At 44.5% G+C, this 19,084-nt stretch overlaps 2 non-coding genes across 2 annotated transcripts; both read left to right on the top strand.

The window, feature by feature from the left end:
• Nucleotides 1-3,106: 3,106 nt before the first annotated feature.
• Nucleotides 3,107-3,178, top strand: TRNAG-UCC (transfer RNA glycine (anticodon UCC)). The gene has a single exon. It is a non-coding gene; the product is annotated as a tRNA-Gly (tRNA).
• A 992-nt stretch (nucleotides 3,179-4,170) lies between these two features.
• On the top strand, nucleotides 4,171-4,242 carry TRNAG-UCC (transfer RNA glycine (anticodon UCC)). Its single transcript has one exon. It is a non-coding gene; the product is annotated as a tRNA-Gly (tRNA).
• The last annotated feature ends 14,842 nt before the right edge of the window (nucleotides 4,243-19,084 follow it).

Here is a 19,084-nt window from a genome sequence, read left to right on the forward strand (position 1 = left end):
TTGGACGTTTCCACGGAGCTGGAGTATTTGGTAAACCAGAAGATAACTCTCCACCTCCGCTGGTCCGAGTCTGACGACGGCTCTCGTGCTGCTGCTGCTTCAAAAGAAAGTGAGGATCCAAATGAGCTAATGGGTGTGAAAACCTTACTTTCCGGGTTACTTGACGAATTTTGTGTCTTGGCGAAGGCTCTGAGTCGGAGGAAGTAGTAGTTACCTCTTCTTCGCCCGCTTGACTGGCCCCCCGTGTCATCCTGATGATAATCAGTTCAATAAGATAGTTGAAAAAGGAGCCAAGGGAATCAAGGGCTACCTCCGACTCAGAACTGTCGTCTAGTTCAAACATCTCGGAGGTACTTGGTTTTTTCTTATTCTTTTTGGCGGTTCTCTTGGCCGCTTTCGCTTTGGACCTGGCTTTCTTGGCGGCTTCATGGTCATATTCCTTATTCCAAAAATCGGATTCAGCCTGTGAAAATCATCAAAGTTGAGACAACAGAACATGGGAATGATAAGACAAAGTAAATAGCTTGGAGACTTACAGCAGGTGGCGGGTTAAGTTTGCAGAAAGGGTTCAGTCCCACTTTACTGTAGCTTTCGAGGCTTTCGTTCAGAAGGGTCTTGGTCATTTCATTGATTGCATTATCAGTTAAACTTCCGGAGTTATAGCGCAGTGGATCTCTTGCATCACCCGCATAATCACACATTAAGCCGGGTCAACGACTCAAGGGTATGATTCTCCAAGAAATCCAGCATCGAACCAAGTCAACCCCGGTTAACCCATTTCCCAGTAGGGCTTTGACCTTTGCAATAGTGGTTTTGATCTTCGCACGTTCAACAGTTGTAAGCTTTTCAGGAAGATGATGTTTCGGGTCAAGCCGTTGGACACGGTAACCCGGCAGTGGATTCCCATCAGCCGGAGAAGTGTCTTTACAGTAAAACCATGTTTGGTTCCAATCCTTGGGGTGACTCGGCAGGCAAGCATAGGGGAAGATAGCATCTCTTCTCCGTTGAATTGAGATCCCACCAAGTTCTAAGCTGGGGCCATTGGTAAATTTGTTTTGCCGGTTCAGATAGAAATATTCCCTGAAGGGTTCAACACTGGGTTCTTCTTGAAGATATACTTCACAGAAGACTTGAAAATTACAGATATTTGACATGGAATTGGGTCCGATATCTTGAGGATGAAGTTGAAAGAAGTGCAGAACATCTCGGAAAAACTTGGACCCAGGAGGGGAAAAGCCTCGGTTCATATGATCAGTAAAAACAATGACCTCACCATCCTGCGGATGAGGTTTTGTCTCATTGGGTTTGGGAGCGCACCAGTGAAGGATGTTTTTTGCTGGTAAAAAACCGACTTTGACATAGTCCTTGAGTGTGTTCTCAGTGACTATGGAGGGAACCCAATTGCACAAAGTAGTGGCCTTCGGCATCGTAAGGGAAGAAGCCTGGGAAGAAAGAAAATTAGCCGGTTTAAGTTGATCTGTTAAGCCGGAGATAAACATTATAGAATATGTTGATATTGGCGGTTTAACGGGGCCTAATGACATATGACTACTTATGACCGGTGATGTAAGCCGCCATGACAAGCAATGAAATTGAAGATCTATCAAGAGCATATTCTACTATGTGTTGGACAAACAAGTTTTGCAGATTGGTGTAATCAATTTCGGATCTAACGCTGTTTGAAAAAGAAAATAAAATCAAAACCTATAAAACAGCACCGGAAGAGCTAATGCATTGGCAAGATTTCTGCATCTAGGACACATGTTCAGTGATTAAGCGAAGGGATAGAAATAGGTTCCGCGTGTTTTTAAAGCCATCTTTGGATCAAAGTGAAGATTAAATAGAGATATGACGAAGAATGATGATGAACTCTAAGAACTTCAGAACCCTAATGGAGATCTATGATGGGCAAGATGAGGTACTTACTGGATCCGATGAACAACGGAGAGGAGTTGCGGATTTTTCTCTGGTCTCGTTCAGGTTGATGCAGCGGCCAGGGTTGAGGAAGTCGACAAGGCCGGTGGCGGCGGTGCTCAGGTGCGCAGGTGCTTTGCGAGAGAGGGAGGTTGAAGACGACAAGGAAAGGGGGAAATGAGAAGCCTGCCTGACCCTATTAATAAGGGAATGGGTAACATGCGGACGCGAGAATTGAGGAGGTCAATGAATGATTATCTAGTGACTCGGACGCCTCGATCTTTGGGATGACTATTAAAGATAAAGATCTGTTAAGATTTGTTGGGCATTTTGTATTAATATTTATGACAGGTGACGTCACAGCGGGTTACCGCAATCCCAGGGAACGACGTCATGGCGGGTTACAGTATCTCGCAAAAGAACGAATGAGGAAGGATTTTTTAAGTATGGAAGATTGATATGAACAAGTTCAAATCAACATGGGGCCTAATGTTGGGGATATAGCTATTGAGTGTAACATGCCCAAGAGGGGCCGGGTTATACTCATGGCGGTTCATAAAAGAAAAAGCCCATGAGGATATTAAGGATGGCGGTTCACAGAGCAGGCTGCTAAGGGCGAGAAGCCCAAAAGCGACTTAAGACCCATAGGTGTAAACTGTCATGTATGTATGACTTGTATTGTAAGAAAAGTGTAACTAGTCATCGAGCCGGACACGTTGTCTATGAGCCGGCCGGGACTTTGTAAGCTACCGGGTGTATATAAAGAGGTGACCCGACGGCGGGTTAAGGACAGGAAACTACAGATCGAAAGCTAGGTCAAGCGGATTCGCTCCCTAGTAATCAAAATCTAAGCAATACCACCTCAAACTGGATTAGGCCTTTACCTTCACCGTAAGGGGCCGAACCAGTATAAACTCCCTGTGTCCTTTGTCCTGTTTAACCCCTTTAAGCTAACCTAGTGTAATGGCTCCATGACTAAGTCCTCACACTAGGACATATGCCATGACTATTCCACGACAAAATGCGTCGTTAGTAGATGAGGGCATCAAATAGTTATCTGTTTTTGCTAAGTTTGTCGATGTGCATTCCGTGAGAGCAAGTGCAAAGATGTTAGTTGACGCATAGTACTAGGTAGTGTGAAAACAACAACTTACTTGATAAAGAAACTTTCATCTAAATTGGTGTCACCATTGCGTCTGTAGTCCAACGGTTAGGATAATTGCCTTCCAAGCAATTAACCTGGGTTCGACTCCCGGCAGACGCAATTTTTTCCTAAGGTGCTGCCACTTACTTGTTCCATGATATTGACTTTTTATTATACATGGAAACTTTTTAAGAGGACGCTCTGATTATAATCTATCTATCGATACCAATATAAATAGACCTTGTCGGGCAGATTCAACAGATCTCGGTCATCCATTAGCGTTAATCCGACAGTGTCCTAATGGTGAGCAACTAAACACGTTTAGCGCTAAACACGTTTATTGCTAATCAATCCTTTCTCTCCCCGACCCCCTTCCTTACGTACCCTTTCACACGAAAGGAAACTGCCATAGCGATTACGTACCCTTTCATATGAAAGGAAACTGCCATAGCGATTACGTACCCTTTCACACGAAAGGAAACTGCCACAGCGAACCGTCGTGCGATCCGCTTCCTTACATACCCTTTCACACGAAAGGAAACTGCCATAGGGAACCGCCCCAAGGCGCTGCCCCATCACCTCGCTTCAGCGACGCACACCGCCCCCATCGCCTCGACCCGCAATAGCTTCAAGGACGCCTACCTCACATCTCCGTGCCGCCTCTACCCATCGCCTTTCCTCGCCTCGGCCGTAGCGACGCCGCCGCCGGCTGTCGGGGATGCCGCCTAGACCACCTGGCCGACTGGCGGGGGCGCGTGGGAGGCGTCGCTTGGACCGCCCATCGCCGTCGGACCTGTCAGGGACGCCGCACGGCCATCCATTGGTGTCGGGCTGTCAGTTGGTGTCAGGCTGTCGGACCATCATGGACACTGCCTGGACCGCCTGCCCATCCCTCTCCGTCGGGCCTAGGTCATCAGTGCCGCCATCAGGGGACGCCGCTGTCAAACACGCAGCCGCCCGGCCAGAGGTCTTTCATCTCTACTTTCTTCATTTCTTCCGGAGAAGATTAATTCATGTTTCACTGAACAGAAAAGCAGCCTGTATGCATTAAAAACTAAACCCAAATCTGGCTTCGTAAAACTGAACCAAAAGCAACCTTATGTGCACACATTGCGTCTGTAGTCCAACGGTTAGGATAATTGCCTTCCAAGCAATAGACCAGGGTTCGACTCCCGGCAGACGCAATTTTTTCCTAAGGTGCTGCCACTTACTTGTTCCATGATATTGACTTTTTATTATACATGGAAACTTTTTAAGAGGACGCTCTGATTATAATCTATCTATCGATACCAATATAAATAGACCTTGTCGGGCAGATTCAACAGATCTCGGTCATCCATTAGCGTTAATCCGACAGTCCTTATTGTCCTAATGGTGAGCAACTAAACACGTTTAGCGCTAAACACGTTTATTGCTAATCAATCCTTTCTCTTCCCGACCCCCTTCCTTACGTACCCTTTCACACGAAAGGAAACTCCATAGCGATTACGTACCCTTTCACACGAAAGGAAACTGCCATAGCGATTACGTACCCTTTCACACGAAAGGAAACTGCCACAGCGAACCATCGTGCGATCCGCTTCCTTACATACCCTTTCACACGAAAGGAAACTGCCATAGGGAACCGCCCCAAGGCGCTGCCCCATCACCTCGCTTCAGCGACGCACACCGCCCCCATCGCCTCGACCCGCAATAGCTTCAAGGACGCCTACCTCACATCTCCGTGCCGCCTCTACCCATCGCCTTTCCTCGCCTCGGCCGTAGCGACGCCGCCGCCGGCTGTCGGGGATGCCGCCTAGACCACCTGGCCGACTGGCGGGGGCGCGTGGGAGGCGCCGCTTGGACCGCCCATCGCCGTCGAACCTGTCAGGGACGCCGCACGGCCATCCATTGGTGTCGGGCTGTCAGTTGGTGTCAGGCTGTCGGACCATCATGGACACTACCTGGACCGCCTGCCCATCCCTCTCTGTCGGGCCTAGGTCATCAGTGCCGCCATCAGGGGACGCCGCTGTCAAACACGCAGCCGCCCGGCCAGAGGTCTTTCATCTCTACTTTCTTCATTTCTTCCGGAGAAGATTAATTCATGTTTCACTGAACAGAAAAGCAGCCTGTATGCACTAAAAACTAAACCCAAATCAGGCTTCGTAAAACTGAACCAAAAGCAACCTTATGTGCACACATTCAACAGTTATTAAGCTTCATTACCAACATGCGCTATGAAACAACCAGGTTACACAATGATATGAAACTTTTGGTAGCAGATGGGTAGTGGATCAGTTGTGCTGATTTCAATGGATTGTGCTTAGATTTTTGGATTTCTCTTTTAGCGGCCAGAGGACAAGGTATGTGCCCCCTCCCCTGGTCACTTGCATATGCCTTTAACTATGTTGGATTAGTACAATTTTCAACCCATTTGAAGGAAGAGATGGACCTGCCGCTGGTGGTGCTTACATAAACTATTTATTTTGATGCTACTTTTTAAAAAAAAATTCAAGTATATCTTCAAGCCAAATTAAGATTACACGTGCGTTGCACGTGCGCATTTACTAGTACTTTTAAGGATGCTAGATAATTGTCCGTGTGTTACAATTTTCTTTGTTTTTACATCATTGGTTGATGTACATCCGTCCTATGATACATCCAACCGACCATTAGAGCATCTACACAGACGTCCGGACGGACGGCTCGGTCACTGACTGGTCGTGTCTTAGACGGGCGCCTCAAATGCCTGGACTGACCGGCATCCCTTATATCTAGCCCAAATATGGGGGCGCCCGGACGCGGCCACCACGTTGGAGTTGATAGACCTACCCCACCTCAAATTGCACCAAATCCATCCCCTCGACCTACCGGATCCATTTGCTCTCTCCTCTCTTCTTCCTCCTTCCCACCGCCCGTCTCACAGCTCCATCGACACGCGCGCTCCGTCGCCTTTCCAAGCCTCTGTGCCGCCAGCACCGGCACCGCACTCCTCTCTCCCGTCCTCGCCGCCGGGGACGTCGTCACCGGCCCGGATGCGACCGCGGTATGTTCGGCAACTCCCGGGCTCCCCCTTGCACTCTATGTGTTTGAGACATAGTCCAACGTGGTTTTTTGTAGGAAAACAATGAATTCTGATGGTTCATCTGACGAGGAGTATGGACCGACATAGCTTGATCAAATGATACAAGATGAGTTCTTTGATTCGTCGGATTCGGGCGAAGAAGTGGACATGACCATGCTGATGAGCATGCAAGAGGAAATGGACCGACAAGTAGAGCATATTCTTAACTTCAAGGGCTCAATCAAAGGGAGAAGAGTGATCAATCGGGATAGGGTGTCCGGAGCACGACTACTGTGCTAGGGCTACTTTACTCCGAAGTCCGAACCCAACTTTCCGATATGATCTATGGTTTCATCACCATTTTCGCATGCGGAAACCATTATTTTTGCGCATTGTGGAGGGAGTGGAGGCACACGATGACTACTTCAAGCTCATAAGGGATTGTTGCAACAAACTTTCTTTCTCTGCTAAGCAGAAGCGTGATTGCTCTGAGGATGCTTGCAGTTGGTACTGCCACAGATGCCGTTGGTGAGATAGTTAGGATGGGGGAGAGCACATGCCTGGAGAGTGAAGACTACTGTCGAGTTCGCCCACGCCATGGTGCGGTGTTTGGAGCAAAGTATCTGAGAGAACCAAATGCGCAGGACACAGAGAGATTGTTGGCTATTAGAGAGGCCAGAGGGTTTACAGGGAAGCTCAGATCAATTGATTGCATGCATTGGCAATGGAAAAACTCCCCCAAGGTTTGCGGGGAATGTATCAAGGGCACAACAAAGAGGTCACCATCACATTAGAAAGCAGTTGCATCACATGACTTATGAATTTGGCATGACTTACAACATCAACGTGCTTCAACGATCTCCGATGTTCATGAGGCTTTACAATGTGGAATCACCGTTGTGCAACTACACCATCAACGGCCATGACTACAACATGGGATACTATCTTGCCGATGATATCTATCCTCAGTGGGTGGCGTTTGTGAAGACAATTATTTCCGAACAACATGGCAAGAAAAAAAGCCACTTTGCAACAATGCAGGAAACAGGTAGGAAGGATGTGGGGAGGGCATTCGGAGTGCTTCAAGCTTGTTGGGCAATTGTTAGTGGTGTTGCAATGATGTAGGAATCAAAAACTTTGTGGCAGCTCATAACATGTTGTGTTTTGTGTTAGCTTCAGGCTGTGTGTATCCTGAATGTCTTTCGACATCTCGTTGCTGCAGAGACTGGGTGTAATTGGTATCTTCGCGATATTAATATATTCTCCTTAAAAAATGATTTTAGAGACAATATGCATCCAGACGAAGAGTAGTTTAAAATAAAGTGCATTGGGACTACGCTCCTGGAAATCATTAAGGATCCAAGATTCCATGTATACGTAGTGTTTGTCTCGCTGAATAATATGAGCAAAAATCTCGAGATTAAAGAACTATATCTCGTGCGCTTGCAAATCTTTGCATTCCATTTAAAATATATCCCGGCCTCTTGCTATTTATAAACTTGCAGTCCTTGTCTCACACATTTGGAGTCCAACTATTTCTTTCTTTCTTCCTACTAGGGCTCCAACTATTTCTTACCGGAACCTTACACGTGGCTAGAACTGAGTTTGTAAGTACAAGAGATTTGCCAATATGAGAGGGAGCAGCCTGGTGCAGGGGACGATGATATTCTTCATTGGATGCCTTGTCGTGTGTGCACAGTGTAAGTACTACTGTATGCATCATCGCCGTCATTAGCATCTCGTGTTAATTTCTTGCAATTAATTTTTCAGAACATACATAACATATACGTCTGAGGTACTGCATACTAATGTTAAAAATAACATGTAGGTGTTCTCGATAATAAGCATATAGTGGTCAACCAAGATGGTCATGCGGCGAACACAAGTACCAACGCTACCAACGTCAACTCGACGTCTGTAGGCGAGAGCAAGATAACCTTGCAATTTTGCGTCCGCCGTTACTTTTGTCATTTCTCAGATGGGCTCCGTTTTACGTGCTACTGCTGCCAGAATAATTGTGCCAAGTGTTTCAAGAGGCGGAGTGAGTGCCTGGACAACTGCCCTACCTGCAACCCTGAATGCCCACCTTCATCGGGGCCTCAGGGATAGAATTCCATATGCTCGAATAATTTGTTCGTCTGTAATAAAAGGCACTTCTCTGTGGAGATTCAGCAAGGCAGAATTCTATCAAAGGAATCCCCAGTAATTTGTTGCGTTGCATATTTAAAGAGATCAAATCCTTTGGCCGTAGTGCTTTGGCATGATCTACCCTTGACAGCCGCAACCCCCCCGTTTAATTTATGGCAATTTATGGCGATTCCCAATCAATGGTGCCACGTGCTGTTAATTTCTTCCCTCGCGTCCTCATGGCAGCCACAATCCCGCCCTTTGATTATCGTGACTCCCCGTCAATTGTGTCACGTGTATTCCTCGATAATTCTGAGATTAAATGCTCAATCGGTTAATTTCTTCCTCACCCACAAAAAGTGTATATTCTTTCACCTCCTTTGTATTTCATTTCTTCGTAATTTTTGAAGGACCCGGAATTTGCATCTCATCCGAACGACTTGGTAGCTGCTTGATCCACATCGTGCACACGCCCTGCCGCCCGATTATTTTTCTTCTCCCCCGGCGACTCTGCATCCGCGTCCCATCGCATTTCTCGCCGCACCCGCAGGAGCCTCGTGCGGAAGCGCCTCCGCCTCGTTACTCCAGTCCTGCTGCCAGGAGCCCAGTAGCGCCCTCTTTGCCTGCAGGGCCGGCCTTGTGTTTTAGGAGGCCCTAGGCGAACTCAGTAACATGGGCCCCTATGTCCTAAGGCAATATATATGTATGTGTGTGCTTGATACATACGCATTATTATATATATAACTTATTAAGAGTAACTTTCAACCATACACCTTTAGTTTAAAATTTGACTATAATAATTCGACTGACTCCATACAATAATAATAACCAAATTCGAACTAACTCCATCGAATAAGAACCAAATTCGACTGACTTCATCGACAACAATAATACTTCAGTGCTTCCGAAAACATTTCTTTGGGCGTTTCTTGATGCAAAGTCATTAGGGCACAATCAAGATCAACATTGTACAAGATATCCTTCTCAATGCAGCACATAACTACTTTCTGTCAACAAACACACCATTACTTAACTTTTTTGGAGTAAATAGTATATGAAAACTGTCTACCAATGGTGTCCTTCTCGAACTCCAGATCTGGTAGTCTAATAGGTCCCTTCTCAATTAAAATATCGGATGATTGGAATCCTAGACATACATGGATGAATAGTTGAATAATACTTGAATATGTACATATTAAATAAAGAATAAAATATACAAATGAAATTGTCAAATTGGGGTTGGGAGCATGGATCAGGTCATCAGGAACATGGATGGATCATGGATACATACTGATTCTATGGTGTGCTCACGGCGTTGCAGACTTGCAGCCTTCCCGGATGCCGGATGGCCAGTCTGCCGGACTGCCGTGCGGCGGCAGTGCGCGCAGCGGCAATAGCCAGCGGTGGCAGACGAGAGGAGGAAGATGATTAGACAGATGAACCGACTAGAGGAACTGACGAAGGAAAACGAGCAGGTAGCCGTGCCTCGCATCTGGCACCGATCGGGAGCGTGACGCTTCGCTAATCGATAGCTAGTTATCTAATGGGGCATGGGCCTAGCTCATCTGGCCATCTCGCTTGGTTTCTTTTGTAAAAAATTACCTATTTTTTGCTGGGCTATAGTATACATGCATACTACATCATGGCCCCCCCTTTGCCTGGGCCCTGAGCCGTTGCCCCATCGGCCATACCCCAGGGCCGGCCCTGTTTGCCTGCCTCTGGCGCCGCCGTGGAGGTGTAGCGCCTCGTCCCGTCCGAGAGCTCCTGTCTGACGCTCGTTAGCGTGAAGCAGAGGAGCGTTCGCGGCAAAAATATCCAGCACCAGCAGGAGATCGAACCCATCACGTCCCGCTCCGGAACTCCACAACCTAACCAGTTGAGCTGATAACATCTACTAGTCCGGAATAAGGGCGAGATTTTAAAGTACCAAACAACTTCTGAATTTTTTCAAACAATTCAAGAAAATCAAGAACAAAAGAAGAAAATTCTGAACAAATTTTGACTAACGCGAATCCCTTTTTAAAACCATGAATAAATTTTAAAATTCGAACAAACTTTTCAAACGTGAACAATTACTGAAAAGTTGAACACAAATTTCGAAATTCTAAAAAGAAGAGTTTTTTAAAATATACATTGAACATTTTTGTAAAATATGCTGAACAATTTTCAAAAAAATACTGAACATTTTTGTGATATATCCAAACAAATTTAGAATATACATTGAACAGTTCTGTAATGTATGTTGAACAATTTTAAAATACACACTGAACATTTTTGTGATATATCCCCAAAAAATTTAAAATATACATTGAACATTTCTGTAACTAGTAAGCGTGCATGTGCAACGCACGTCTCTGCAGTGGCATGTGGGGGCAATGACCCTACCGGTTGAGGGCGCAAGGCGTGTTGAACCAGTGGACGTCGGGGCGGCGGCCCCGAGAGCTTTGCAACTTCGACGGCATGGACCTCATGCCGTGTGGGTTCCAACTACTACATGCATGTGGAATGCTTGTCTCTTCATCGCCGCGGGAGAGTGCCTCATGATTTCTTTCGGACATGGAAGAGCGACTTGTTCAGTGGAGCGAGTTCCCTAGCTAGTGTGTGTTTGTGTGATTGGCGTTTCTTGTGGCATTACGCTGTCCTAGAGTGGGCTTGGCCCTTTTGTTTTGGTTTTCCGTGATTAACTGGACAATCTTCTGCTTAATCAATGAAACGTCAAATTTTTTGCTTCGTGTCAGAATTTATTTGCACTCATACTCATTTACTCAACAAAAATCCAGATATATCTAATGTGTTTCTTTACCAGTAAAGAAGGCATGCTAAGCAAAAAGGATAATACCCATGCCTGCTTTGAAAATCCACCCTAGATAAAATCGAATTTAGAAGCAAGACCATAAAAACCTAGAAAGTACAATTTCCTATACTTACAAATTCATGACGTCCTTCTTCCAATTTCCAGTGAATCATGTTCATAACTTTAATCCAAATTCATTGCCAAGCCTTTGGAATAATATAAAGGAATCATCTACTGAACTGGTGGTTATACATCATACCAAATTCTAGAGGAATAATATAAAGGAATCATGTTCATAACTTTAATCCAAATACATTAATAACACCAGAGGAATAATCCTATAATCTGGCTTCAAATAACACCATCCGCTGAATTTAGTTACATTTTTACTAACCAAAACAGTATAAGTGAAGATAGAAGGGAAACCGTTATTTCTGAATTTAGACATATTTACATGCTATACTTTATCTGGATATAAAGAGAGGAAATATACAGCATGAGATGGAATAGTGGAGCGGAGCGCCCGCATCAGCGGTCAATCTATGGTAGGCAAGTGAATGATGCGGTGCCGTGATTGCTATTCACCGGTGATGAAGGGAAGCGGCGGATAAACAAAGGAGATGCCCCTGGCCGCCGTGTCTCTCCCCTGGGAGCCCTCCCGTTTGACGCTCGCTGTGTCAAATAGTCGAGGAATTGCACAGGGCGCTCCTCGTAATCTTGCGCGCCAACAGGGCTCCAAACAGTTGAGAATTCGCACAGGGTAACTTGTTAGTATATCAAAAAAGAAACTAATGATGCTACACTAACTCTACCCTGCTGTAGCAAACGTGCAAGCTTACACCAGTGCAAATGTTATTCACATATTACTCTGCGATTCACATGAAAAATATAGAGACAAGGCCCTAAACATGCATGATATAGACGTCCAGTAAGTAAAATAGCTAGAGTCACACACACACAAAAATCAGAGAAGAACCTTTAGGTAAAATCCTTATAGTTGATGGGAAAGGCCCCACAAAGCATTGAAAGTTGCAAATTTAGCAGAGCATATAGAACCATGCTTTATATTGTCTGAGAGAACACAACAGCCAGACATCTTTTAAGAAATATCAGTCAGATTATAAACAGAGTACCTTGCTAGTTGCATAGCCTCCTTCAGTACCATTTTTATACATTATTTAGTAAGGCTCCCTAATTCAAATTATCCTAACAGAACAGCTCATCATTGTATGCATAATATGCACATAAATTAGAAAAAAAATCATTCCAATTAGTAAAATTTCAATAGGCCAGTCTTTGATTTTGTCTATCTTTACACTGCAGATCAACATCTCAATTTAGTCAAATTCTTCCTTTTGAAGTCATGGGACATGCTGAGTAGATCATTCCAATTAATTTCCTTTTCTGAGAATCTATTCATTAACATTAGAGATGACAACTACTTCTGATTGCATTTTGCAAAATAAAAGGTAAAGGACTCAAAGCAGTTGTGATTAGATCTCAATCTCTGGAAGAGTTTATCTGATAACCTGCAGAAGACTACATAATCTGAAACGTAAATATATATCAGTGCAGCAGGAGACAGCTGAAACAAAGAATCTAATATGTGCATAGTTAGCCTAATAGTTGATAATTCATAGATTATTTGTATCAATTGGCGAAGGGAGAACTGAAACTGCTAGTTGAAAATAATGTATAAGTCTCTAGCACTAACATTGTTCGGAATTATCACCTAAATAATTACTAATTGTATAGATAGCATAACTAAAACTACTGGAGATTTATCTAATAAAAATTTATTTCAAAGTCTTAAGCCACACAGGAGATCGAATTTGAAAGCACATGTAGCTTATAGGTAGAGCGCAAAGCTGGTGTACTGCAGGGATTCAGGACGCTGTAGGAGATGCACACAGGACACCACCCCTGTTGGTTCCCCTCGCTCCTGTATTTGCATGATATGGTCATGAGCAGTGCTGGTAGATGGACACCAACAGTATCAATTTTTCTTGATCAAACGTTAGGGATTAATGTAATTTATAAAGAGGCTTCTGTGACTGCTTGAACGGTTTGTACAATAGGGCAAAGATTTCAGGATAATTGATCACTTGGCTACACTGTGACGACAGGAGTGACAGGCCACGAATTCCAACAGACAAGAGAGTAGGTGGTGTATACCGCAGAGCGTCCGCACCTTGGATGGATCGGCCTAGGCCTTCTTCAGAGCTCAGCGCTGAAGCTCCTGGTGATTGGAGTGATCCCCGTCGGTAGCTGGATATTGCTATTGCAACGAACAAGACCAGGTTCAGTTCAGGGAAAAGAACGGAAGAAAGAAAAGCAGGACTGGGATTCGATCCTTGCGCTGTTTTTCTTACCCCTCGAGGACGTGGGCAGGGACGATGTTGCCGATGTCGCCGAGCACCCACCTGCTTCCTCCCGCACCGGGGCCTTCAGCTTCGCTGCCGGTACTGCGGCAGCTGGACATCATCAAAGAGAAACATGATTAAAGATGAACGGTGACAATCCAGGCACGAACAGATGAACCGATGACCCAACGATTGCGGCGACCAAGAGGAAGTGCAGGCGGCTTGCCAAGGGAACAACGACGGTGGACCATGCGATGACCCACGGATATGATTGGGATCCCTTGCTGCAGGCCATGGAGGCAGAGGAGGATTGGGCAGCGGCACGTGAAGGGGATGTGGGGCGCCCGTCGTTGTTACCGCCCGGATCTGCGCCACCTCCGTCCGCATGCCCTCGGCGCCCGCTGGCTCCACCGCACTGACGAGTGCCACTGAGGAGGAGTAGGAGGACGACGTGGGCAGCGAGGCGAGCGCCCGCCGGCCACGTCGGAGAAATCCATCACTGCGGCCGAGCCGCTGTGTTCCGCACTGCCGCCGCTGCTCGACAGCGGAGAGGGACACCGGCAACGCCGATGCAGGCCGAGTCCGCTGCATCCCGCACCGTCGATGCTGCTCGAGGGAGGAGAGCAACCCCGGCGACGGCGAGGATGGGAGAGGAGGGAGAGGGAGGCGGGGAACGATGAGTGCTGGTGGAATCGATCCGCTTGTTGCGGGGGGGGGGGGGACGCGGGGCGCTATTTGGCAGACCGTGGCGTCTGCTCGGCAGAACATTTGATCTCAGTTGTTAATCTGGATAGCAGACCATTGATATAACATGGGCAGTAGGATATGTTTAAGTTGATTTGATCGAAGGGTTCTGGATATCTCGTGTACAGTTTGTTGTGTGATTTTAGGGGAATTTTTGTTTGCTCTTTTAATAGTAGTATAGATGTACGCTGAACAAAATTTGAATTGTGAACACAATTTTAAAACATGTGTTTTCTTATGAAATCATGAAGAAAATAAGGAATTTTAAACCTTTTTGGAAACAAAGGATGAAAAAAACACGAAAAAAACAGAAACAGAAACAAAAAAAATGAAGAAACAGGAAAAGTCAGAAAACCGGCAAAGTGTAAAAAAAAAGAAAGAAACCGGTTTAGGGAACCTTCTAGGCAACACTTTAATTTTTGAGGTGGGCCGGCCCGTCGCGCGCACCTCCTCCCGCGCTTCAGCGAAGCCACCTCGCCTGGACGCACACGGGCGTCAAATAGGATCCACCGTCCCGTCCGCCCGTGTGCTCGATGGAGGGGAGACAAATCTCTCACAAGTTGACCTGAGCCAGCCATTGGCAGCATCCAGATCCCTTTGCCGGGTGGCGGCTACTACTCATCTGTTGTCGTCGGTTCGTCAAGTACGTGGATGAGACACCACCACTTCGTACTTCCTGATGCAGTTCACCGGTGCTTTGACGCCTACGACCGCAGCACCATGGCCATGTCACTTCTGACTTGCGATTCTTGAGCACAATTGCTTTTGGCAATCAATCCCTCGTGTTGTCCATGATCGAACCAATTTTTGATGAAACTCATTAGGCACATGATCCTATGTAATTTAGATGTTGACTTAGGTGTTTTCTTTAAGTTACGTGTATTGTTTATTGGCTCCCGATGATTGATGTTTCCTACTCTCTTCGTCCGATGGAAAGTGTACATATAGAAATTTTAAAACAAGTTATGAAGTGAAATAAAAAATGCATTGAAAAGGTGCAAGGCCCATGATCCTATGCAATTTAGATGTTGACTTATTAGATGTTTTCTTCAAGTTACGTCTACATTGTTTGTTGGCTCTCGGTGTTCGATGTTTCCTACGCCCTCCATCCGATGAAAAATGTATATATAGAAATTTTAGGACAAATTATGGAGTGGAGTAAAAAATGCATGAAAATGTTGAAAAGGTGCAAGCCATCATCTCTCCCCTCTTTAATTACGCAGCCATCAATGAGCTAAATGCATGTAAAAATTAAGGAGACCATGTGTAGAATGTTATTGGACTTGATTACCTTGTGTTGAGAGAGAAGTATTTTTTTTCCACTTTGAAGTGCATTGGGAAGATAGAAGTACACTCTTTTATGAACAAATATTAAAGACAAATGTGCACTCTTCACCGGATGAAGAGAGTACTTTCTTAATACAACTTTGTACTAAAGTTGTGAAAAACTAATTTTAGGACGGAATGAGTACTAAATAACAGTGCTAACATTGCTTTCTTTCCTCATAATGCCTTGCTTGTTTTAGTCTTCAATTTGTTCGTTTCATTGTGGTACAAATTAGCCGAGAGGAGAAAGTTGTGTTATATGAATATTTAGCAGATATTTTATGTGTAAATACCATGACGACATACACACTGCATATATGATAACTTAGTACAAACACTATGATAACTTTGATATGGGAAAAAATTGTTGAAGAAATACCCCAGGTAACTCATGTGTAAGTACCATGATAATATACGCAGTGCATACCTCATAACTCATGTGCAAACACCATGGTAGTTTTTTGACCCGAGGAAAAAATTATTGAAAATATAACCCCGATAGCTTATGTGTAAATAGCATGATAATATACGCACCACATATGTGATAACTTATATACGAACAGCACGGTACCTATTGCCCGGTAAAAGTTTTTATTGCAAAACATACCTCGGTAACTTATGTGTAAAGAGCATGGTAATATACGCACATCACGGATGATAACTCACTTACAAACATCATGGTAACTTTTTGACCCGACAAAGTAGTTGAAAAATGCACCCCAATTATTTTTGTGTAAAATAGGATGGTAATACAACATAGCTTAATATTTTGACATGGGGAAAAAGTTGTTGAAACCCATCTTCAGAAACTTTTTGCGTAAATAACATGGTAATATTCGCGCCATAGATTTGTTAACTTGCATATGAACACCATGCTAACTTTGACCCCGGGGTAGTTGATTTTTTAACTGATAAGGCCGATAAATTCTACATAAATAACATGATAGTATACGCACCATAGACCGGATAACTCTAGGCACAAACCTGCGGCAAATTTGACAAATTTTTAACTTGGGGATTTAAAAAATACCCACCAGGAACCTTTTTGTAAAATAGCACGGCAATATTCGTACCGCAAACCTGATAACTTAGATATAAACACCGAGGCAGGTTTTTACCTGGGGAAAATATTATCGAATACCCAACCCAAATAAGTTTTGATAAATCGGATGATAATATACACTCAGTAGACATGATAACATAGGTAAACACCATGATATCTTTGATCCGAGGAAAAAAGGTTGTTGAAAACGTAAACTCTTTAACTTCTGTGCAAATTTCATGGTAATATACGCACCGTGGACTTGATAATTTAGATAAAAATACTATGGTAACTTTTAAACCGGGGAAAAGGTTGTCATAAATATAACTCGGTAAATTGTTTGTGAATATCATCGTAATATATGCAACACAAAAATGATAACCTGTGTACAAACATCGTGGTAACCTTTTTTTGTGTGGGGTGGGGGGGGGGGGGGATTGTGGAAGAACACACCACTGGTAACTTTTCTGTAATTAGCACGGTAATATTAACTCCATAGACCTGATAACACATGTACAAACACCACAGATAAGTTTTGGACGTGGGGAACGGGGAGGGATTGTTGAAAAACATGACCCCGATGAGTTCTCTGCAAACAATATGGCAATATACACTACGCGTGCGTGATAAGTTACTTATACGAAGCGTGGTAACTTTTGAGCAAAAAAGTAATAAAAATAAGCAAGCTAACCCCTGCAACCCCTTTCTTGTTGTATCCAATGTTAATTCTGGAAGGAAACGCTATTTTCTTCAAAATCAAATTGTATTATTTTTTTGCAAGCTACTCTTTGGAAGAAAACACAATTTTCTTTGGAAGCAATTTTTTTTCTCTTTTGGAAGGCATGTTGAAAGAAACAAATATTGTTTCACTTGGAAAATTAATGCTACATCATTATAATCTAATCATTCGTAGCAGAAAAAAACACATGTTTTCTACGTTGGAAACAAAATACAAGATGGAAGCAATCTGGTCAAGAATATTTTTCTTTTTGATGAATGCAATATACTGATGCTTTTCAGACAATATGTAATTCTCCTGTCGAGAAACATAACTTTATTGTGTTGAAAGAATTTCCCTCAAATTGAACTAAATTTCAATTTCCTCTGAAGCAAGATTGAATAACAATGGAAATATTTTTTTAGTAAGGAAGCAAACCATTACACCAGATTTCCGTCAAATGTTTCCTATTGAAGAGTTTGTTCCCATTATTACATCAGAAAATGATGCTTCCATGTATGTAGAATGCATCTTTAAGATATCATAATTAATTACCCCGCAAAAAATATCATAATTAATTGACGGATTAATTATGAGAAATTATTTCCCCAAAAAATGGGATTTGATATCATTCCCCAAATGATGCTTCCCTGCATCACCAAGAATGCCTATATGGCATAAAAATCATGGCGCCATCCGTAAAGAAACACATGTAAAAAAAATCATAATTAACTGCTGGATTTAATTGTGAGAAATAATCCCAACCTGGCCCATGTACGTCTCCACGCAGCGCTGCCTCCAGGCCATCACTTGCATCCCAGCCTACCCCTTCAAAGAAAAGGAGTCTGCCCCATGTACGTCTCCACACACGCTGCATCTAGCCACGAAAGCAGCGTCCCCGCGTTGCCCGCGTATTTGCCTGAAGCACCCGTGATACTCAGGCTCCGGCCATGCATCAAAGGCCCGACGTACTTCGACGTCCGGCGACGCTCCATGCCTCCATCACAACACCAGTTATGTTCCACGGCGATGCTCCATTGCTGCACCGGCGATGCTCCAGCGGCTCAGGGATGTTCCATTGCAACGGCAGCGATGCTTCGGCAATGCACCGACGGCCTGGCGGTACTCCATCATAGCACCTATGATGCTCCACTGCATCGTAGACAATGCTTCAACAGCCCGTATATGCTCCATTGCATCACCGACGATGCTCCGATGGCCCCCGCTGATGACCCAACGATGCTCCATTGTAGCACCGGTAATGCTATGAAGGACTGACGATGTTATGGCGGCCCGACAATACTCCATCACAACACCTATGATGCTCCATTGCATCAGCGACGATGCACCCACGATGCTCCCATGGCCCGGTGATGCTTCATTCCATCGCCGCGATTTCACGAAAACGATTCGCATTGGCAGGCGACATCAAGTCTGCCACGATTTCACGGAAAAATCCACACCGTAGGTAAAAAGTAATCCGGAAAACTACAGGATCACAAAAAAAGAAATCACAGTGACATGGGCAATCCATTTTTGCGAAAAAAAATCGGATCGATACCTTCGCGAGATCAAGGAAAGCCTGCTTGATGCAGACTTGACGCAGAGTTGGTGGAGGGAAGCGCGCTGATAACGTGTTCCGCAATCTCTGCCGGCGAGTCCGGTCCAGGGGTTGCAGAGCGGAAGCATCGTAGGCGTAGTAGATCACACAGGTACAGGCAGTAGAATTGACACATAGAAGTAGGGATATAGCTTTCTTTATTATTCATTGATCAACTATCTTTACAAAAGAGTGCTCTCCTCTATATATCTTCACTACTATTAAACAAGCGAGTTTTGACAGAAACATTAAATATCAGCCCTTTGTTA

Source organism: Triticum aestivum, chromosome 7D, assembly GCF_018294505.1.
Source record: "Triticum aestivum cultivar Chinese Spring chromosome 7D, IWGSC CS RefSeq v2.1, whole genome shotgun sequence".
In the NCBI taxonomy this organism is placed as follows: domain Eukaryota; kingdom Viridiplantae; phylum Streptophyta; class Magnoliopsida; order Poales; family Poaceae; genus Triticum; species Triticum aestivum.